General features: G+C 42.0%; 1 protein-coding gene and 1 long non-coding RNA gene across 2 annotated transcripts in view; one reads left to right on the top strand and one right to left on the bottom strand.

The window, feature by feature from the left end:
• The window catches only part of LOC101741842 (paired box pox-neuro protein), a 99195-nt gene that overhangs the window by 75305 nt on the left and 2644 nt on the right, over positions 1-21246 (bottom strand). The window lies entirely within an intron of this gene.
• Positions 10712-15463, top strand: LOC101736500 (uncharacterized). The gene is made up of 2 exons (XR_005246420.2): positions 10712-10845; positions 15223-15463. It is a non-coding gene; the product is annotated as an uncharacterized LOC101736500 (long non-coding RNA).

Here is a 21246-nt window from a genome sequence, read left to right on the forward strand (position 1 = left end):
TTTTAAGTTTTCTCTTCGTATCAGACGCCGGCAGGTTGAGTGAATGTACTTATTTTTTGTTTATTATTATTGTTTATATATATTATTGTTAGTGTTATATATATTTTTGTTGCTTATTTGTGTTTATAATAGGTATTATCTTTATGATTGATATGTTGAATTGTAGTGATAGTAGTGACTATTTATCTATTACTTCATCCAGTAGCGGAAGTGAAGATAGCTTCCTGAGTATCCCTTCCCTCACAGAAACGTTGGACTCTAATTTCTCCGATGTGCCTAGGAATCTGAATGTAGTTCACATAAATGCGCAGAGCATTCCGGCTCATTTCTCTGATATGCTGGTATCTTTTGATATAAAAAACATCCATGCTGTATTAGTCTCCGAGTCTTGGCTTAAACCATCTCTTCCTTCTATCTCGTATTCTTTACCCGGCTTCAACCTAATTCGCAATGATAGAATCGGCAAAGGCGGCGGTGGTGTTGCCATATATCTACGCTCCCATATACCATATACTATCGTTAGCGCCTCCGACCAATCACCCTTGCCGAATGTCAGCGAGCACTTGTTCATTGAAGTCGGTCTAACACATGCTAAAATCTTACTTGGAGTCTTTTATAGCCCATCTCTTCACATTAATTATTTTTCTTCTTTTGAAAAGGTCTTGGAAGACCTACTTCCTTGCTATGAGCACACCATAATTATGGGTGACTTCAATACCTGCCTTCTTAAACGTGATCATCGTTCTTCTTCCTTAGAAAGCATTGTCACGTCGAGCAACATGCACATTCTCCCACTTAGCGCTACCCACCATTTTCCAAATTCTTCCCCATCCCTGCTTGATCTCATCTTAGTTTCTTCCCTAGAGCATGTTGCCAGGCACGGACAATGCTCAGCTGACTCTTTTTCCTACCATCATCTGATTTTCTTATCCTACAAAATTCGGCCTCCTAAACGTAAACCTACCGTTATTCTGCAACGCAATTTTGGTAGAATGGACATGGATGCATTTGTTGCGGATGCCAAAACTGTAGATTGGGAGCCTGTGATGGCGGCTAGCTCAATCGATGACCAAGTGGCAATATTTAATTCACTAATGATCCGTTTATATGACATCCATGCTCCCTTAAGGGCGATAAAAATTAAACATCAGCCGGCGCCTTGGATCACTGACCATATTAGAGATCTGAAGAGGAGGAAGTCTGCGGCTAAGACTAAGTATAAGTTGCGCCCAACCGAGTTTAACCGAACGCGTTATGTTAAGATCAGAAATCGTTGCAATATGGTGTGTAGAGACGCTCAAAGACGTCACATTCATGATTCCGTTAAAGTTGAAGATCCAGCCAAAGTCTGGAAATTTCTAAGGTCATTAGGAGTTGGTAAATCTCGTCAAGAGTGTAATTCTACAAACATTAACATTGATCAGATGAACATTTTCTTTACTTCTTCGTCTTTATTAGATGACGTTGTTAAGTCATCTACCATTAATTCTCTTTCTAACATTACCGCTCCTGACCATTCTTCTTTTAAATTTCGTCAATTCACAGCTTGTGATGTTCGAAGGAGTATCCTTTCTATAGCGTCCAATGCTATCGGAACAGATAGTATAAGTCGTAATATGGTCATCCCATTAGTTGATATCCTGCTTCCTATTCTTTGCCACATCCTTAATTATTCAATTTCCAACTGTGTGTTTCCTTCTGTTTGGAAAGAAGCACAGATAATACCTCTGCCAAAAAAACCTAACCCTAAATCCTTTTCCGACTATCGACCTATATCCATTCTTCCTTTCCTATCTAAAGTCCTCGAACGCCTTATCCATAACCAGTTGAGTTCGTTCCTTAATAGTCATGATCTCCTGAACCCCTTTCAGTCCGGTTTTCGTCCTGGCCATAGTACAGTCACTGCTCTGGTAAAAATCACCGACGACATACGCCTGGGTATGGAAAACGGTCAGTTAACTGTGTTGACACTGCTGGACTTCAGCAATGCATTCAATACGGTTGATTTTGACATACTACTTGCCGTTCTTCGCTCCTTCAACATATCTCCAACTGTGATTGAATGGTTTCGTAATTACCTGTACGGACGCCGACAGTGTGTTCGCCTTGGTGAATCGATTTCATCTTGGTGTAATACATCTGCCGGAGTGCCTCAGGGTGGCGTTTTATCTCCTCTTCTGTTTTCTCTTTTCATTAATTCAATATCTTGTAATCTCACTTCGTCCTACCACCTTTATGCAGACGATCTTCAGCTGTATTGTCAAGCTCCACTTCCTCAGTTACATGATGCTATTCGAACTATGGATAGCGACTTACGCGTCTTATCTGAGTGGAGTAACGCGTACGGCCTTAAACTGAATCCAACAAAAACACAGTGTATAATTGTTGGCAGCCAAAGGACATGCAGTAAAATAGAGTGGACACATCTGCCCCAATTGTCTCTTGACGGGATAACCATCCCGTTTAGTGACACCGTTAAAAATCTTGGTGTTATCATTGACTGCAGTTTGTCATGGGGACCACAACTGGTGTCAGTCAGTCGCAAACTGTTTTCCTCTGCAGGTTCCTTACGTAGGTTGCGTAATTTTCTTCCAACATCTACTAAAATTGCACTTGCACAGTCTCTGTTACTCCCCATTATTGATTATGCCGACGCCAGCTATCTTGATCTAACCGAGGCCCAGCTAAATAAACTTGAGCGGCTTCAAAATTTTATCATAAGGTTCATATTTGGTTTACGCAAATATGACCACGTCTCTGAGTATCGAGTTAAGCTCAAGTGGCTTCCTATTCGTTATCGCCGGAATGTTCATATATTGTCTCTTCTTTACAGTGTCCTGTTTAATTCCTCGTCCCCGCGCTACCTTCAGGAACGTTTTGATTTCCTACATACTGCAAGCTCTCATTCACTCAGGTCATCGGAGAATTTAATGCTGAAGTTTCCGGCTCACGGGACGTCATTTTATGACCATTCCTTTGCGGTTGAAGCTGTCCGTTTATGGAATGCGTTACCTTTAAGCGTTAAACAATCGTCCTCGCCGGAAATTTTCAAGTCCAGATTGAAATCGCACTACTTTACTTCTATGATATAGCTGTATAAGTTTCTACTTCTTTTGTATTTTATCTTGTATATTTTTAGTATTTATTTGTATTTAATCGTATGTAAGTTTATCTTATATGGTATTTATTTTTGACATGTGTATTTAAGTATATATTTTTATGTAAGTTTATTAAGATATAGCACCGTCCAGTTAACTTATTCCTCTCCCTGCAAGGTTGCCTGGAAGAGATCGCTTTCAGCGATAAGGCCGCCGATTTATATACCGACTTTTGTTTTATTACTTTACAGTGTACATATTAAGGTGTTATATAAATAAAGAGTTATTATTATTATTATTATTACAACGGCTGCCTCACCCTTCAAACCGAAACGCATTACTGCTTCACGGCAGAAATAGGCAGGGTGGTGGTGCCTACCCGCGCGGACTCACAAGTGGTCCTACCGCCAGTAATTACGCAAATTATAATTTTGCGGGTTTCATTTTTATTACACGATGTTATTCCTTCACCGTGGAAGTCAATCGTGAACATTTATTGAGTACGTATTTCTTTAGGAAAATTGGTACCCGCCTGCGGGATTCGAACACCGGTGCATCGCTTCAACACGAATGCACCGGACGTCTTATCCTTTAGGCCATGACGACTTCTAATTGTGCGTACAAACGATAATTTAAGTAGGTATAAGTTTAAAAAATAAAGGCTACCGAACTAAACGCTAGAAGCTGAAGTGACTTAAAACACGGCTAATGTAACTTAAAACACGGCGGCTTGGCTCTGTCCCTGCATTGCTGAAGTCCATGGGCGACGGTAACCACTCATCATCAGGTGGGCCGTATGCTCGTCTGCCTACAAGGGCAATAAAAAAATGGTTTAGATGTCGCCATATAACGAGCATGATAAAATTAAAAACACACTCAACTAGAACGAACCATAAACTCCATCAGATCCAATAACTCTTGCATTAGATACCTTCAGCTCTAACACTAGAAGCAGGCTGAGGAACCCTGGTAACCGTACTCGTCGAACTCGACAAAGAGGTCGACGTGCAACCTAACCCATGCATCAGCCCGCTGAGTTTCTCGCCGGATCTTCTCAGCGGGTCGCGATTCCGTTCCGGTAGTAGATTCATTCGCGAAGCAATTGCTCTTGAGTTGTTAGGTCTCCTTCGGAGGCGCTCAGGCAGTTGTTAGCAAATCCCACCCCTCCTGGCTGAGCCTTTGCTCGCCCACCTGTTCTGGTGAAGCCGGAAAGGCCTCCGGGCCACCAGTAATCTTTCAATCATAAAAAAAAAAGAACCATAGACATATCTAGTTAGATCTAGTTCTTCGTTCGAAATTAACCCTTTACGGTAGCGCGAGGCGCCGCTTCGTGTAATTAATACATGAACATTTAATACTTAACGTGCTTTTTTTTCTTTGTTTTATACTCTGAAACCAAACTTGACCAAGTAATAATGTTTCAATTTATTTTATGGCTTTAAGTAACGGTACCTACACTGTTTTCAGCTTGTTTTTTTTTTTGTATTTTATCTTTAGAGCCGACTGTAGTGGTAGCAACAGAAGTATCTAGAAAAAGAAGTATTGTATATAGAAGAGCATAGTACGCTCCAAACAGGGCGAAGGGCCCGGAAAATTCTAGAATTTTCAAAATTAAGAATTCCGGTAAATCAACGAGACTAATGATTGCGACCGTATACATACCGTATTTACTGTACATATGTATACATAGCAGTGGTCTATATGGTTCATATGTGGGACATATCGTCTTTTCGCATTAAAAGCGCACAATTTCTAAAAAAATTTGGAAATTGCGGAATCATTTGGTATCACCAGTATTTTTCTCATAAATACTGTCAAAAGAGCGTAGTTTAGTTTAGTTTTTTTTTTTTTAGCTTACCTATGTTTTGACGACTATTAACAAAATTAATATATAATTTTATCTTACTTTAAAATACAGATAATGTAACTGGTAACAAAATAAATGTTGCGAAGATTATTAATATTAAAAATATCACATGTTAAATCTTTAAAACACTCTCCTGTAAAATTAGTAAGTTTTGAGATTATGCAGTTGAGCGGTTAGTGGTGCAAGGGAAAGTCGAGGGCAAAAGATCTTGCGGACGATCTCCAACACGATGGACCGACCTCATAAAATCTTTGACTCACTCCAGCATAAATGGTTGCTCTCACTCTGCGAAAAATCGTGCCACATGGCGTCGCATCGCGAGAGCATCGGTATTGCAGGATCCGACTGATGCATGACCACGAACACTCTGTCAAGAGTGTACGAATAGGAAGAAGAGGAATGCGAGAAGAGGATATGTATGTGCCGTATAGCAGATAATCGATGAAGCAGACGGGTACTTGAGTGGAGATTTCGCACTAGGGATCATAAAGTGCGAAGGTTTCCAAAGGCCAAGCTGTGAATTGCGAAGGGGGTCTGGTAAGAAATGCAGGAGCTAGAACTGAAAACCGAACTCAGTGATGTATATTGAGAAAGGCCTATGTCGCCTTTACTGGTGGTAGGACCTCTTATGAGTCCGTACAGGTAGGTACCACCACCCCGCCTATTTCTACCGTGAAGCAGCGATGTGTTTCAGTTTGAAGGGTGGGGTAGCCGCTGTAACTATATTGAGACGTTAGAACTTATATCTTAAGGTGGGTGGTGCATTTACGTTGAAGATGTCTATGGACTCCAGTGACTATTTAACGCCAGGTCGACTGTGAGCTCTCCCACCTATCTAAGCAATAAAAAATAAATAAATAAAATATCCAGCAGTGGAAAAATGTGATATGATGATGACAGTCGTACTGTACACTAATGTCACAATCCCAATCACCAATTTAACTAAAAGTCTAAAGAAAACCACTATTACCCATTTCGGCCTCTAACTGATATTATATCATATTTATTTTGTGCAATAATGTTTTCGTTTCAATAGCTTTGATCAAAGCTTTCAGGAGCTTTCGCTCTATGACTAAATTCAAGTTCTCGTATAAATAGCGGACATATGTGAAACGGCGCGTGTCGTGATAAGATTTTGTAACCGTCAATTATCTGTTTCTTTTGATCTTTGGGGGTATACGACAAAACGAAAGGTCCTTATACTGAGTGGCATTGCTGATGCCTATGAGTGACGATAACCACTCACCATCAGGTGGGCCGTATGCTCGTCTGTCTACAAGGGCAGATTAAAATACATAAACAGGAAGAGACAAAATAGTTTATTATAGTAGGTACCATTTTTTTTTCTGTTCGTCTATCGATTTTCTTGTAAATTATTTTTTTGTTTGAAATACCTGTTGATGCAGATTCAGTACTATCAAGAAAAAAGCAAACAAATTTAGAAAATTCAATACATTAAACAAATCTAAATCTTAAAGCATCATTGATTACGATCGAGCTTCGAAACATCCAGGGGGGCATTAGTACTAATAAGTTTTCATTTGAAATTCCCCCTTAAAGCCCCCGAAGTAATAAAGACACTTTATTTTCCTTTAAATAACAAGATGTTTCGTGAATCAGCGCCCAGCGGCTGTCGTTACCAATTATTCAAACAAGACACGAATAAGTAATGGGGGGTTTGTGGGCGCCCTGCGGTACTTGAGGCGCGTGGCACTTGCAAGGTTCGTATTAATTTTGCATTGTACTCAATTGGCTGTAGTTATTTTGTAAACAGTATATTTGGAAGAGTCGTTACCGTGATATTTTTATTTTATTTTAGTAAGTAATAATATTTCAACGTTATTGCAGGAAGAGGTGGACGTAAGAAAAAATCAGGTAGGCAATTCCGGTAGGCAGCGGTTTGGCTTTGTCCCTGTCATTGCTTAAGTCCATGGGTGACGGTAACCACTCACCATCAGGTGGGTCGTACGCTCGTCTGCCTACTAGGGCAATAAAAAAATATGGATTGCGTGAAAGTCGATATGTGTAAGAGGGGAGTGAGCGAAGAAATGGTATATTATAGAGGAGTATGGAAGGAGAAAACATGTTGCACCGACCCCAGGTGACTGGGAAAAGGACAGGAGAATAATGGTGATGATGATGATGATGTTATTTCAGGCGCGGTTATCGATCGAAAAATGTTTCGCTCTAGCTACGGCCATTTGTTCATCGTACCATAGATAAGCCTCCATTAAGTGAATCCATAACCTACTAGAAGTCACGGAATGCGTAGATGCCATAGAGTTGGACATTAAAGCGAACCTTGGAGGAGGGCCATGTCCAGCCGAAGACTTCTGGGGTGACGATTGCAAGCGCCATGATCACGATTAGATTGAAGACCGGGGGTAAGGTTTTAGAAACAGACAAATACGTCTACTCTTTTCACGGTCCAGTTTTTGGAAAATACACTACATTGTCGGATTTGTCGTAGCTAATTAACTGTAGTAGTATTGGCGAAGACAAACTATAGTCTCCATGTCATTTTGGTATTCGATGAACAGATAATCTGAATGTGCCAAGCAATAATCCGGTAGTTAAAAACTAACCGACCTGCGTTTTCCTTGAGCTAGCGGACATAGTAAAGCTTCTAACAAAGTCAAATTGTGATGGTGGTATAGATGCGGTGTGGTAAGCCAGAACGCGCAACACAAGTAGCATCTTCTTCTGAGTGGGTCTCATCATTACTAAAGGTCCACGTTTGACCACTCGATGCATAACGCTTCTCCGTGTCTTCCTATCCAGCGATTCCAGAGCAGTCAGCGATCCTTATAGCTTCGGTTATTGGCCGGTGAGCGTCTTTACCAGATCACACCAGCGGGTAGGTGAGCGTCCGCGTGATCTTCTCCCGTCAACCTGACCAACTACCATCAGCTTCTCTAAGTTATCGGGACATCTACGGGCGTATAGTACAAGTAGTATAGTATAGTAGTATAGTAGTATAGTGGTACTGTTAATTACACATGCCCCCAAATTAAAAGACAATATAAACAAAACCGCAGACTAAAAAGTCCCTGGCGCATTGTCTTTATATAATGCATATGACTATTTAAATTCGATATAAAAGTGGATTTGGTCTTTGCCACGGAAACACCTCTTATTTTATATTATTTCTATTTCTAATAAATCATTGTTCAATACAGTTTCCCTCTATTTTAAACAGTTCATATACCAAATTCGTAATAGCGTCGGTGCGAATCGACAATACTATTAACAAAATGAAATACGAGTAGAATATAATAAGCATATTTTTGCTATGTTGTTTTTTGTTATTAAATATATTTTGCTTGTCTGTATTTTAAACATTTTTAGGTAGTGATTCGGTTGGACCCCGGTAGTGCTACTGTCAGTGAGCAATGATAGCGATTCACAACAAGGGCATTAAAAAAAAAAAATAAAAAAAAATCACGCTTTATATAAAATTCAACAAAATAAATTGAAAATAGTGTAAAAAAAATATATTTTATTTTAAAAAAAGGGTAAACTTCAATTTAAATTTATTAAAATTTATTTTCTATTTTTTAGTTGAATTTTATATGAAACGTGTTTTTTTGTTTTTTTAAACTATTATTTATTTTTCATTTTTTAGTTGAATTAAAATATATATTTTTTAATATTGAATTGTCATCGGTCCTCGATAAATCTAGAAGGTTTGAATGAAATCTGGCCGTTTAAAGTGGGTCAAAATCGCGTCTAAAGGAAATATATTCTGTAGTTACAAACATACGTGAAGTAAAAATTGTTTGGCCATCCTTAGAGATACTAAAATATACTACAAAGTGCTCCAAACTCAGAGAAGTGCCCATCAAAATGTATCCCCGAATGCCCCCGAGTACTCGAAATTAATTTCACTTAATAACCGCTACTTAGGTCAGTCACGTAATCACTTGATTTTGTGAAACAATGGACCCAGAGCAAAAGGGAACGCGCTCGTTATTGAGAAAAGAATGTGGTTGCCGTCTCCGTTTTTAGGATGTAAATATACGTGTTTTGTAAGCGAACAGATATTTTTGTGTGTGTGTCTGTGCGTTATCTTAAAACAGTCACGGCTACGAAAATTGCTTTCAATGATCTTGTTCTTTATTTCGTTTAATATAGATACTATAGATATATAGATACTATAGATATATAGAATATAGATAATATAGATAATAAACGGCCGTCTGGTGTAGTGGTAAGTGACATGGTCACTACACAAGGGGGTCGCGGGTTCGAATCCCGCCAGGGGAAGATATTTGTATGATAAATATAAATGTCTTTTCCAGGGTTATGGATGTATATTAAATATATGTATGTGTATAATAAAAATCTTACATTTATTTCCGTTATCTGGTACTTGTAACACAAGTTCTTTACGAACTTATCACGGGACCAGTTAACGTGGCGTGATTGTTAGTAAATATTTATTATTATAATTATTATAGATTAAAAAAAAAATGTGGTAAGGAACTTCGGTTTTTTTTTATGATAAGGGGCTTACTGTTGTCCCGGAGGCCTTTCCGAGTGCCTCCGAGGGAGACCTAACAACTCAAGAGCAGCTGCTTCACGAATAAATCTACTACCGGATCGGAATCGCGACCAGCTGAGAAGATCCGGCGAGAAACTAGGTGGGCTGTGAGCCCGTCCACCCATCAAAGCAATAAAAAAAAAAAATGGCATGGGTTATGTTGCACGTCCAACTCTTTGTCGAGTTCGACGAGTACGGTTACCGAGGTCCCTAAGCCTGCTCCTAGTGTTAGAACTGAAGGCGTTTAATGCAAAGGTTATTGGATCTGATGAATCCGTAAGGGTGAGGGTTTAAATGTAAACCCATTGTGTTCGTATGAAGCGACAATGTCAGTGCTTGGATCCTTAGAAAATTACTATTTTTCCTAATTAAATCTAAACGTACAGTACTAATATAATAATTCGCAAAATGTCAAAATCTGTATATTAATAAGTGAAGCAAAATCTTGTATCCCTTTTTGCGAAAATTGCGCGGATGGAGGAGTATGAAATTTTCCACACTTATAGAGAATATAGAGAAGAAGTGCACAATGCTAATATTTTTTTTTAATAATCCATAAAAGATACATTAAATCAATAAAGAAAACATTACACACACTACATACCATGTATTTGACACACACTCGCATGCATACTATTTATTGTCAAATTTTTGTTCTAGATGTCTGTTGTCAAATTGAGAATAGATTAAATATTGTTTGTCTTTGTTAATATTTTTTATAGTGTAGTCTTGGCGAAATTTGTGATTATAGAAGTATAAAATACAATCATAATAGTGTACAAACTTACAGTTCCAATTAATTATAGTCGAATTTCGACTACTGCGGGACCTCTAGTTTTCATTAAAACATTAGGTTGTTTTACAAGCTGATACGGGCGAATACATTCTGCATATTTGTACTACCAATTGAGGCAGTCATCGCAAAATCGGCCTAAGCTCTTACCATAGTTAGTATGGAGCAATGAGGCTTAAGTTTTCATGAATTTTAATTTGAGTGGGCAAAAAGCAATAGCTACGCGCAAAAATAATGCTTACAAAGCCATCTGTTATCTACAAGTGAAACTGTGGATACCTAGGCCGGTTTGTTACCAAAATTTATTATATTTTAAATAAATTCGAATATACATGTAGAATTGGTAAGAACGGAACGTATGACAAGAGTGTGGAACGAAGCGTTAAGATGTGAGTGAGAGAAAACGGAAAGAAAGGGAGAAGATAATGACAGACAGAATGACAAAGAAAAGGAAGATGGCGAAGATGGTTAAAAAATGAGCAAGGCGTAGCAAAAGTGTTAATTAATTTTTAATTATTATTTTAACAGAAGATTTTGGAACAGTGTAAGTTTTATTTTATGCGCCGCGATCCCTATTCTACATACATAATAATATAAGCTTGTATATAAAAAAATGTGAGTTAAGCCACTTTTGCGGTGACAGCCTCAATTAGTCATGTATTCTGGTCTAAAGCTTCGAACAGCCGTTATGTTTTACAATTGTAACTTCTACCGCACTTTCTTCTTCTTTCTATCAAGGCCCCTGGCTGAGCCTTTGCCTCTCCCACCTGTCCTGGTGAAACTGGAAAGACCCCCAGACCAATAGTAATCGCTTAATCAAAAAAAAAACATCGTCTCATGTGGTAAAGTTTATCATCCGCTTCGAAAACCACTTTAAAAAAAATGGGCCGAAAACTCTGATACATCAACAATAAAAAAAACGTTAAATAAAAAATAAAAAAAAAACACGTACAGAAACTGCGTATCTTTTAAATTTAACACATGTAAGGTAATTTTGCGTTCTCGCTAATTCTCGTGAATTGTCTGTAACATCACATTATACCTTTGGGAGCCGCCACGTCGACAATCACAGTGATCGGTTGGAAGCGACGGAAGGTGTCAGAACGTGACTAATTTGAATATTAAGCGCGTCTCGTTAACGCGCACTAAGGACCTCGGGTGGACGGAAAGAATGAAAAATTATCGATTTGACGAATTACGGAAACATTTATGGAGCGCTGCGGTTGTGCATCGTAAAAACAGCAGAATTAAATTGAATATGCAATTTCGAAAAGGGCAGGATCTCTTATGAGTCCGCGCAGGTAGGTACTACCACCCTGTCTATTTCAGCCATGAAGCAGTAATGCATTTCGGTTTGAAGGGTGGGGCAGTCGTTGTAACTATACTAAGACCTTAGAACTTATATCTCAAGGTGGGTGGCGCATTTACGTTGCAGATGTCTATGGGCTCCAGTAACCACTTAACACCAGGTGGGCTGTAAGATCGTCCGCCTCAGCAATTTAAAAAAATTATACGTTCTATTTCAAAGTGACAATGTGTTACTATATATCAATGGACTCCTATAACAGATGAACATTAAGTATATGAGTTTATCCATCAATTTTATTTACAAAAATTAATTCATTTACGTTTCACAACGTTGAACCCTAAGTCGCCTTCGAACAAAACGAAATTCGTTCAACCCTAATTAGGCAGTTGAACAAGAGCTCGGTGAGCGGCGATGAGTTACACTGTTGCCTGGAACTCATATTATTCACTGATTTATTCGTCATCGTAACGAAAGCCTTGATGTGCAAAACCTGGCCGCTATAATCAATAATTACGGATGTGTCGCTAATTTTTAAATGCGTTATTACAAGTAATAATAATAATAATAATGAACATTAATTCCAAACATAAATTTACAAAAAATTAAAAGAAAAATAACGAGGCTTGGAAAGGGTTACCGGCTCAGCAAGGCCTAACAGTATCGATCACAATCAGTACTGGGGCGCTGATCTTCCACCGGCACCTGCGGAGTGACGTGCACACCAGCATCAGACCGACCAATCATGACCAATTATCTGAGCTTAGAATAACAACAACAACAACAGTAACTGCTACAACAACATATATTAAATTATAAAAAATTACAATTGCAATGCACAATTACAGCACGGAATATTTAAAATTGATATTTTCGAATTTTATTTGCTCAGAAGATATACTTTTAAATTTGCTTTAGATAACCTAGTGTTCTAAGTAAAAAAAAGTCGTCTTGGCCTAAAGGATAAGACTTTTTATTTTTATATTTGAGAGATTACTGGTGGCGCGGAGGCCTTTCCAGTTTCACCAGGACAGGTGGACGAGCAAGGGCTCAGCCAGCAGGGATGGGATTTGCTAACAGCTGCCGTAGCGCCTCCAAAGGAGACCTAACAACTCAAGAGTAACTGCTTCGCGAATAAATCTACTACTGGATTGCGATCGCGACCCGCTGAGTAGATCCGGCGAGAAACTCAACTTGCTGATGTTTAGGTTAACTTCGCTTATCTCGTGTTCTGTATCATATGTACCATCCGGCTATGGAAATGAGCTCCCCTCCACGGTTTTTCCCGAGTGCTATGACATGTCCTTCTTCAAACGAGGCTTGTGGAGAGTATTAGGCGGTAGGCAGCGGCTTGGCTCTACCCCTGGCATTGCTGAAGTCGACGGTAACCACTCACCATCAGGTGGGCCGTATGCTAGTCCGCCTACAAGGGCAATAAAAAAAATGTAACTTGGGCGCTCTAACGGATTGGTCAGTCATTGACAGCTGCCTTGCGCAAGTCGTCGCTCCATCTGGCAGGAGGACGTCCTACACTACTTTTGGTGGTAGGACCTCGCGTCGAATCGCGCGAAAATAGGCGGTACCTACGTACCGCCTATTTTTTGTCGTGAAGCAACAATGCGTTTCGGTTTGAAGGGTGTGGCAGCCGTTGTAACTGTACTTGAGACTTTAGAACTTATATCTCAAGGTGGGTGGCGCATTTACGTTGTAGATGTGTATGGGCTCCAGTAACCACTTAACACCAGGTGGGCTGTGAGCTCGCCCACCCACCTAAGCAATAAAAAAAAAACGACGTTTGCCGGTTCGCGATCTCCACTCCGGAACACGTCTACCCTAACGGTTATCGGTTCTGCGACATATGTGACCAGCCCACTGCCACTTCAGCTTACTAACTCAGCGAGCTATGCCGATCACCTTGGTTTGAATATGATATGAAACCTTAAATGCCATTACCGACCTTCAGACGTTTGGACTAAGTCTAAATTTTGCATAATACGGTTATGGAACTTTGATTACTTAACGCAAGGAATAAACAGGGTAGAGCTACCCACGCATGTGAGCTTATAGTACGATACCTCAATTATTATTGAAAAAAAAACCCGCAAATATTTTCGATTTATAATTTCGCAACATTCTTTTTTCATTCTGTTTTTTTTATAGGAAAAAAAAATCATCGTTTTAAGAAGTACCAATGAAACGAATCCGCAACGAATAGCAAAAATCCATTAACCTACGCGCTGATTTTCGGGATACATTGCGTGGTAATTGAAAAAAAATTGTAGGTAAAATATTTTTGAAAAAAAGAAAAATTTCATTCACCTCTCGTGTTATCTGATTTCCAAGATACATTGCGTACTGATTTAAAAAAGTATGCGGGTAAAATATTCATGAAAAAAAAAAACATTTTTTACTACCCAGCATTAAGTCCATTTGATAATATAAAAAAAAATCGTGGGTAAAATGTTTTTTGAAAAAAAAAATTTTTTTCATTAACCTCTTGCGTCATCTGCTTTGCGAGATACATTGCGTACCAATTTAAAAAAGTTTGCCGGTAAAACATTCTTGAAAAAAAGAAAGACACATTTTACTACCCAACATTAAGTCCATTAACCGCTTCCGCTAAGACGCCTCGTTTTGGCAGCTCGGACCGGCGACCATAAACTGGAAAAGTTTTCGGCAATTACCCGTAATCGTGCATCGTGGGAAGTAGCTAACTATCAATACGTGTAGACACGGCTATATCTGGAGCAAATTGAACTAGCGGCGAGATTAAAGCCGTTTACGTTGTGTGGTACAAGTTATGAGTTGATTAATCGCTATTCTGCGTCCCATAAGCGATATCTTTGCCGCAAGCTCCTTTGAGATATAAGTCAAAAACTCAGTCATAATATACAACGGTTGTTCTATCACTCAAAACGATTTCGAATCTAGAATATGTATTCAATTGTAAGCATGCTTTGATTAGCTTGACTTCTATTTAGACTGATTCGCTGGTGCAGTGGTTAGCGGCTCTGACTGTTGCGCTGAGGGTCGTGGGTTCGATTCCCACGTCGGGTAAATATTTTTGTGATGAAAAGATTTGTTCAGTGTTTGTCTTTTATTTTTCCCACCCGGTGTTAAGTGGTTACCGGAGCCCGTAGACAGCTACAACGTAAATGCGCCACCCACCTTGAAATATAAGTTCTAAGGTCTCAGTATAGTTACAATGGCTGCCTCATATTTCAAATCGAAACGCATTACTGCTTCACGGCAGAAATAAGCGGGGTGGTAGTACCTACCCGTGCGGACTCACAAGAGGTCCTACCACCAGTAAGACGCGTGACAAACTCAGACTCATAACAATATAAAAAATTTATTTCTTCTGGTCGGGTTGTACCAGGAATACAAAGGAGTCATTTCGATTTTCAGTTTACATTTGGTATTAAATTGTATTTTTATTGGTCACTAAGCTATTTTGTTGAACACCATTTAAATAATTGTAACACATTGTATCGTGACTTGGAAATTTAAAAACAACCATTTTGTATTTATTATAAAATTCTGTGCTTTTTTCCTCAATAATAAATCAGACTCTACATATCTAGATCAGAACTTATCGACACATTTTTTTTGCAGAGCAACAAAAAAAAATTCAGTTCACGTTATGGGGATAGAAGACGAGAAATCGCGAGATGTTATCGAAGAAAAGACATCAACGCGCACCGTCGACAGCTTTTGACTAATAAGCACAGTCTCGCCCGTTGCTATTAGTCTTCCGAGATGCCGAAAACGAAAAAAAAAATTAACAAAACGAAAAACAAAACTGTTTCGGCATGAGATTAATTAAATTTAACGTTCTGATGATATCATATGTTAATAGTCTTTTCATTTTCTAGTCGACTTCCCCTAAATAACTTAAGTTCCACTGATTCTATATTTAGAGCATATAGTATTGTAAACCAGTACGGATAGAACCAGCATATATTTAAGCAAACATACTTTTCATTATAAATGAGGGGTCAATCCAGTTTTGACTTCCACCTTATCTTTCAATAAAGGCATGGACACGTGACATATTCAAAACCTCAACAAACTGTTTATTATGTTATTTAAAGCACTTTGAAATTAGCCTAGTGTTTATATTGGTGGAACTCTTGTGAGTCCGCATGGGTAGGTACCACCACCCTGGCCGTTGCTGCCGTGAAGCAGTAATGCGTTTCGGTTTGAAGGGTGGGGCAGCCGTTGTAACTATACTGAGACCTTAGAACTTATATGTCAAGGTGGGTGGCGGTATTTACGTTGTAGATGTCCATGGGCTCCGGTAACCACTTAACACCAGGTGGACTGTGAGCTCGTCCACCCATCTAAGCAATAAATAAAAAAAAATGTGTAGTAATTTTGTTATATTAGTAATAGTTTGATCGTAGATAAATCTCAGTGGGTGGTAAGGTGTTAGCGACGGAGGCATAAACATGTTGCTTTTTATTTGTTATATTGATGATAATGAAAACATATCAAATATTTAAAAAAATGTATTTTAAATATTCTATAAAACACACACTTAAACAGCGAACCGAACTAACAATTATTTTTTTATTATTACTTAAACTTGTGGTTAAATTAGTGAAATTTTAACTATGCATTAATTATTCAAGTTATATTTTTTCTTTAGAAGTACTTACATCTTCATTGCTTGTACAATTTTATATGTTTTATTTAAATAGATACCACATCACATGAATATTGGTGTCCATATACATACTTAGCACCCAAAACCTTCCTTATAACCAACTAAGATTAATCTACACTCAATTAGAACGACTAGAGGTCCCGCAGTAGTCGAAATTCGACTATAATTAATTGGAATTGTAAGTTTGTACACTATTATGATTGTGTTTTCAACGCCAAGACTACAATACTAAGGAAAAATATTAATAAAGACAAACAATATTTAATCTACTCTCGATTTGACCACAGACGTCAAGAACAAAAGTTTGACAATAAGTATGCATGCGTGTGTGTGTCAAATACACGGTTTTTTTTTTTTTTTTATGTTTGAGAGATTACTGATGGCCCGAAGGCCTTTCCAGTTTCACCAGGACAGGTGGGCGAGCAAAGGCTCAGCCAGGAGGGGTGGGATTTGCTAACAGCTGCCCGAGCGCCTCCGAAGGAGACCTAACAACTCAAGAGCAATTGCTTCGCGAATGAATCTACTACCGGATCGGAATCGCGACCCGCTGAGAAGATCCGGCGAGAAACTCAGCGGGCTGATGCATGGGCTAGGTTGCACGTCGACCTCTTTGTCGAGTTCGACGAGTACGGTTACTGGGGTCCCTAAGCCTGCTCCTAGTATTAGAGCTGAAGGCATCTAATGCAAAGGTTATTGGATCTGATGGATCCGTAAGGACGTGTCTAGGGCGTCGACGGTGACTGGCTCCTGCATGATCAGGATTCGGTGCGTAGTCAGCGGCGGCAACAATAAGGCGATTATCATGACGCATAGCCTTATCGAAGTACCGTTCCGACGCTGACTTCATGTATTTCTGGATTGATTCAAGGCCCAGGTCGTCGTGTAGGTCAACGTTCCTCACGAACCACGGAGCCCCGACGGCTAACCTGCAAAAGCGAGATTGTAGGGATTGGAGGGTGTCTATGTGTGTGCGGGCCGCGTGAGCGAACACCACACTCGCGTAAGTCATGATGGGCCTTATGCAAGTTTTGTAAATTGTCACCTTGTTCCGAAGGGACATTTTACTCCGCTTACAGATCATGGGATAGAGTCTGCCGAGAATGAATGCGGCACGGTCGCGGACTGTTTTTATGTGTGGGCGGAATGTCATAGATGCATCCAGGGTGACTCCCAGGTACTTAACCTTCCTGACCCAGGGTATAGGTTGGCCGAAGAGGGTGATCGGGGGAGTGATATTTCTCCTCCTAATGCGGGAGGAAATAAGCGGTGAGTTTCCCCTTTGAAATAACACTGCTGTGCTTTTCGCCGGGTTGATGTCTATGCGCCATTTTCGGAACCACTGTCCGAGGGCTAACGCTGCGCTCTGGAGTTTACTCGCGATTAGGGACTTGTTTCTACTTGAGTAGTAAACGGTTGTGTCGTCAGCGAATAAGGCTAGCTGGGTCGGCGGCGACCGGGGAATATCATTAATAAATAAACTAAATAAGAGCGGTGAGAGAACGGAGCCTTGCGGCACTCCAGCCGTGAGAGGTCGTGGGGAGGAGCGGGTTCCCTCGACTCGATATCGAAAAGAGCGGTTCGACAAGAAGTCCCGTATGATGAGCACGAGACTATCCGGCACGCCCATGTTGAATAGTTTGAAAATCAAACCGTTGTGCCAGACTTTGTCGAACGCTTTTGCGACGTCGAAGAAGAGAGCTCCCGTGTATAACGGTTTTGGTCGATTAAGTCCCACAAGAATGTGCTCCGTGAGGCGGTGCACCTGTTGTACGCATGAGTGATTTGCACGGAATCCGAATTGTTCATCGATGAGAATGCCCTTGGATGAGACGAAGTCTCTGAGGCGTTTGTAGAGCAGACGCTCATACAGTTTGCCTAGAGACATGAGGAGGCTAATCGGGCGATAACTCGTCGGATTATTTTTTGGTTTACCGGGTTTGTGTATGCCGATAACGTCCGCTTCTTTCCACACCGTGGGAAAGATACAGTTAGCCATAGCGGCATTGAAAATAGATGCCAACATCACGATGAGTTGGACGGGTAAAAGTTTAATAACGCGGTTAGATATACCGTCGGAACCGGGAGCCTTGCGAGGACGTAGGTCTTTGATCAGGTCTTTAACTTCCATTGAGGTGACGGGCGGTAACGCGTCCAAGGGTGGCAAGGAGGCTCTGCGTTCTACCTCACTGTCTACTAATTCTACATGAACAGGGTCCGCGGATTGAATGCTGGGCATGCACTGGGCTTGCAATGTATCGGCCAGCAGCTCTGCTTTTTCGTCATCATCGAACGCCGCGAGTCGGCCTGAGGGGCCTACGAGGGGGGGCATAGTTACTACCGTATCCGATTTGAGAGTACGAGCTAAGCGGTAGTAAGACCTTTGAGAGGGCGCGAGTCCTTCTAAGAAATCAGACCATCTGGCATCTCGGACTTCGGTGATGCGAGACTTTACGTCGCGTTGTAGGGCACGCATTCGAATACGATTTTCCGCGGTAGGATACCTATCGTACGCACGGATCGAGGCGTTCTTAGCTCTAAGGAGTTCCCTAATATCGTCGGGCAATTTGAAGCGGTGAAGGAAGTCCTCCGCTACAACTTGCTTCGATGACCTATCTAATGTCGAGGTGATGTGTGACGTTACGATGTCTATGGCTTCAGCGGTATCCTGAGGAGACGGGATAGAGTCCGGACTAAACGGAAGCGATGGTGGATCCGATTCAGCCAGGCTGATGCCCAGCGTGTGCCAATCCACCACAGTCCTCGTGACGGGAACGGAATCGGGAGCGCGACCGAGCTTCATAATGACGGGACGATGGTCTGAATCTAACTCTGAAACTACTTCAATCGAATGTAAGCGCAGAGTTACGTTTTTTAATAACGCTATGTCGAGTATATCCGGGCGATGCGCGATATTTAGCGGGTAGTGAGTCGGGGTCAGCGGAGCGACGATATCGAAGGCGAGATCATCGACTAACGCGTCGAGGCGCCTGCCATTAGGGGTTGAGGTGTGAGAGTTCCACCTGACGTGTTTACAATTTAGGTCACCCGCCAGAATGACAGAGCTTCCCATTCCGAGCAGCGCCTCAATATCACTACTTAGAACAATTTTATCCGGTGGAAGATAAACGGACGCGATAACGATCGGCGCGTGTCCAGTCAGTGAGATTCGGCATACTGATGCTTCGATGTTAGAAAGCGCGGGGGGGTCGAGTGGGACGCAATGCAGGGCTCTTCTATAGTAAATGACGGTACCACCACCACGAGCAGTGAGCCTGTCGTTCCTAACCATGTTGTAGTTCGCGATTTTAGGGTCGCGGCGCGCGGGCTTAAGCAGGGTCTCCTGCACCAAAAAGATGTCAATTTGATGGTCACGCAAAAAATCACAAACCTGATCACGTTGATTTGCGAGACCGTAAGCGTTAAAAAATCCTATCGTTACGGATAGGGGCTTGATTCTACTTATGTACGCCATTGATTACCGGCGGAGTGAGGGGAGGACGTACGTATTTAACGACGCGTATACGTCAGCGTATTCTTGCACAACGGCGATAAAGTGTTGTGCAGTGGAGGCGGCGCGGATGGCGTCGCCCAAAGCATTAACGCGATCAAAGTTGATCGACTGAAAAAAGTCGATCGCTAGAGCGAGATTGTCGGACGCGGTCGGAGGGCAGGTTGCGGGAGAGGGACGAGTCGCGGGGGAGGGACGTATCGCGGGGGTGGGATGAGTCGCGGGGGAGAGAGTTGTAGCCGTGTTCGTGTACGGCAACGGTTTAGCCCAGGCCGAGACGCTGGGCACCGACGCCGGCACGAAAGCAGGCTTAGCCTTCGGCACAGAGGGTGCCGTGGCTTTGATGTCTGGGCCGAAAGCTCGGAGGCGGTTTTGGCGGGCGACGCGGCGATTTATTTTAGGGGCTCGGGGGCAACCACGGTAATTCGCGGGGTGACCCTGTGTTCGGCACAGGACGCAGCTAGGCGGTTCCGTAGCGGTTTTTTGATCGCGAGTGCAAAGGCTCGTGGCGTGATCGCCCAAACACTTGACGCATCGGGAGCGCGCGTGGCAATTACGGGAAGAGTGCCCGTACAACTGACAGTTATGGCACTGGCTCGGAGTGCCTTTTTTATGAGGGGTTTCGACGGTTATTCCGGAAAGCCTACAGACTGTTCGTACGTTGAAAATTTGCTTGCCCTCGGGGGTAGGCTGGAGAGCGACGAGAACCATATTGTATGGCTCCCTCCCGCGTCCTGTGTGCATGCGGTGCACGGAATTGACCGGCAGACCTTGTTCTAGAAGGTCGGCCTTGACGAGATCGGCATCTAATTCCTTTGGGATGCCGCGTATGACCGCGCGAAGTTCACGCTCCTCCTGAAGCGTATAAGTGTGGAAACTTATACGCTCCTTTCGGAGGTAGCTTGAGAGGGCCCTATGGTCGTCGGGTGTCGTTACCTTAATTTGAATCCCATTCGCGAGGTTACGGGCGCTGATAAAATTAATTTTTTTGGCCTGAAGGGCCAGGGAAACTCGGTCCCAAGCTGCCTTCTCTTGAAGGATTACCGGGGGAGGGGTCTGAGTTTTATTTTGTGCCACTGGACGCGGCGACGGTGTGGCACGGGCAGGGGGAGCGACGGGAGTCGGAGGGCGAGGGCGCGACGCGTTCGCGGCTTTACTAATTTTAGCGGCCGCGGGAGCTCGGGATTCCGCAGCGCGCTTCTTACCCTTTACCAGGGTGAATCCATCCGTCGATGAGGCGGGGGCGAGGTCGACCTCCATATCCGAGTCAGAGTCGGAGGACGAGGAGGCAGCAGGCTCGGGAGCAGGCGACCTACGGGCAGATGCAGGACGTCCGTCGGACCCTACGGAACCCGCGGATGATCGCGCCAGGGGAGCGGCGGTCACGGCGGACGACGCAGCAGTTTTACCCACTAGTATAGGCGACGCGGGAGCGGCAGGCATGGCGGACGCTGCGGTGTAC

This window comes from Bombyx mori, chromosome 28, assembly GCF_030269925.1.
Source record: "Bombyx mori chromosome 28, ASM3026992v2".
Taxonomy (NCBI): domain Eukaryota; kingdom Metazoa; phylum Arthropoda; class Insecta; order Lepidoptera; family Bombycidae; genus Bombyx; species Bombyx mori.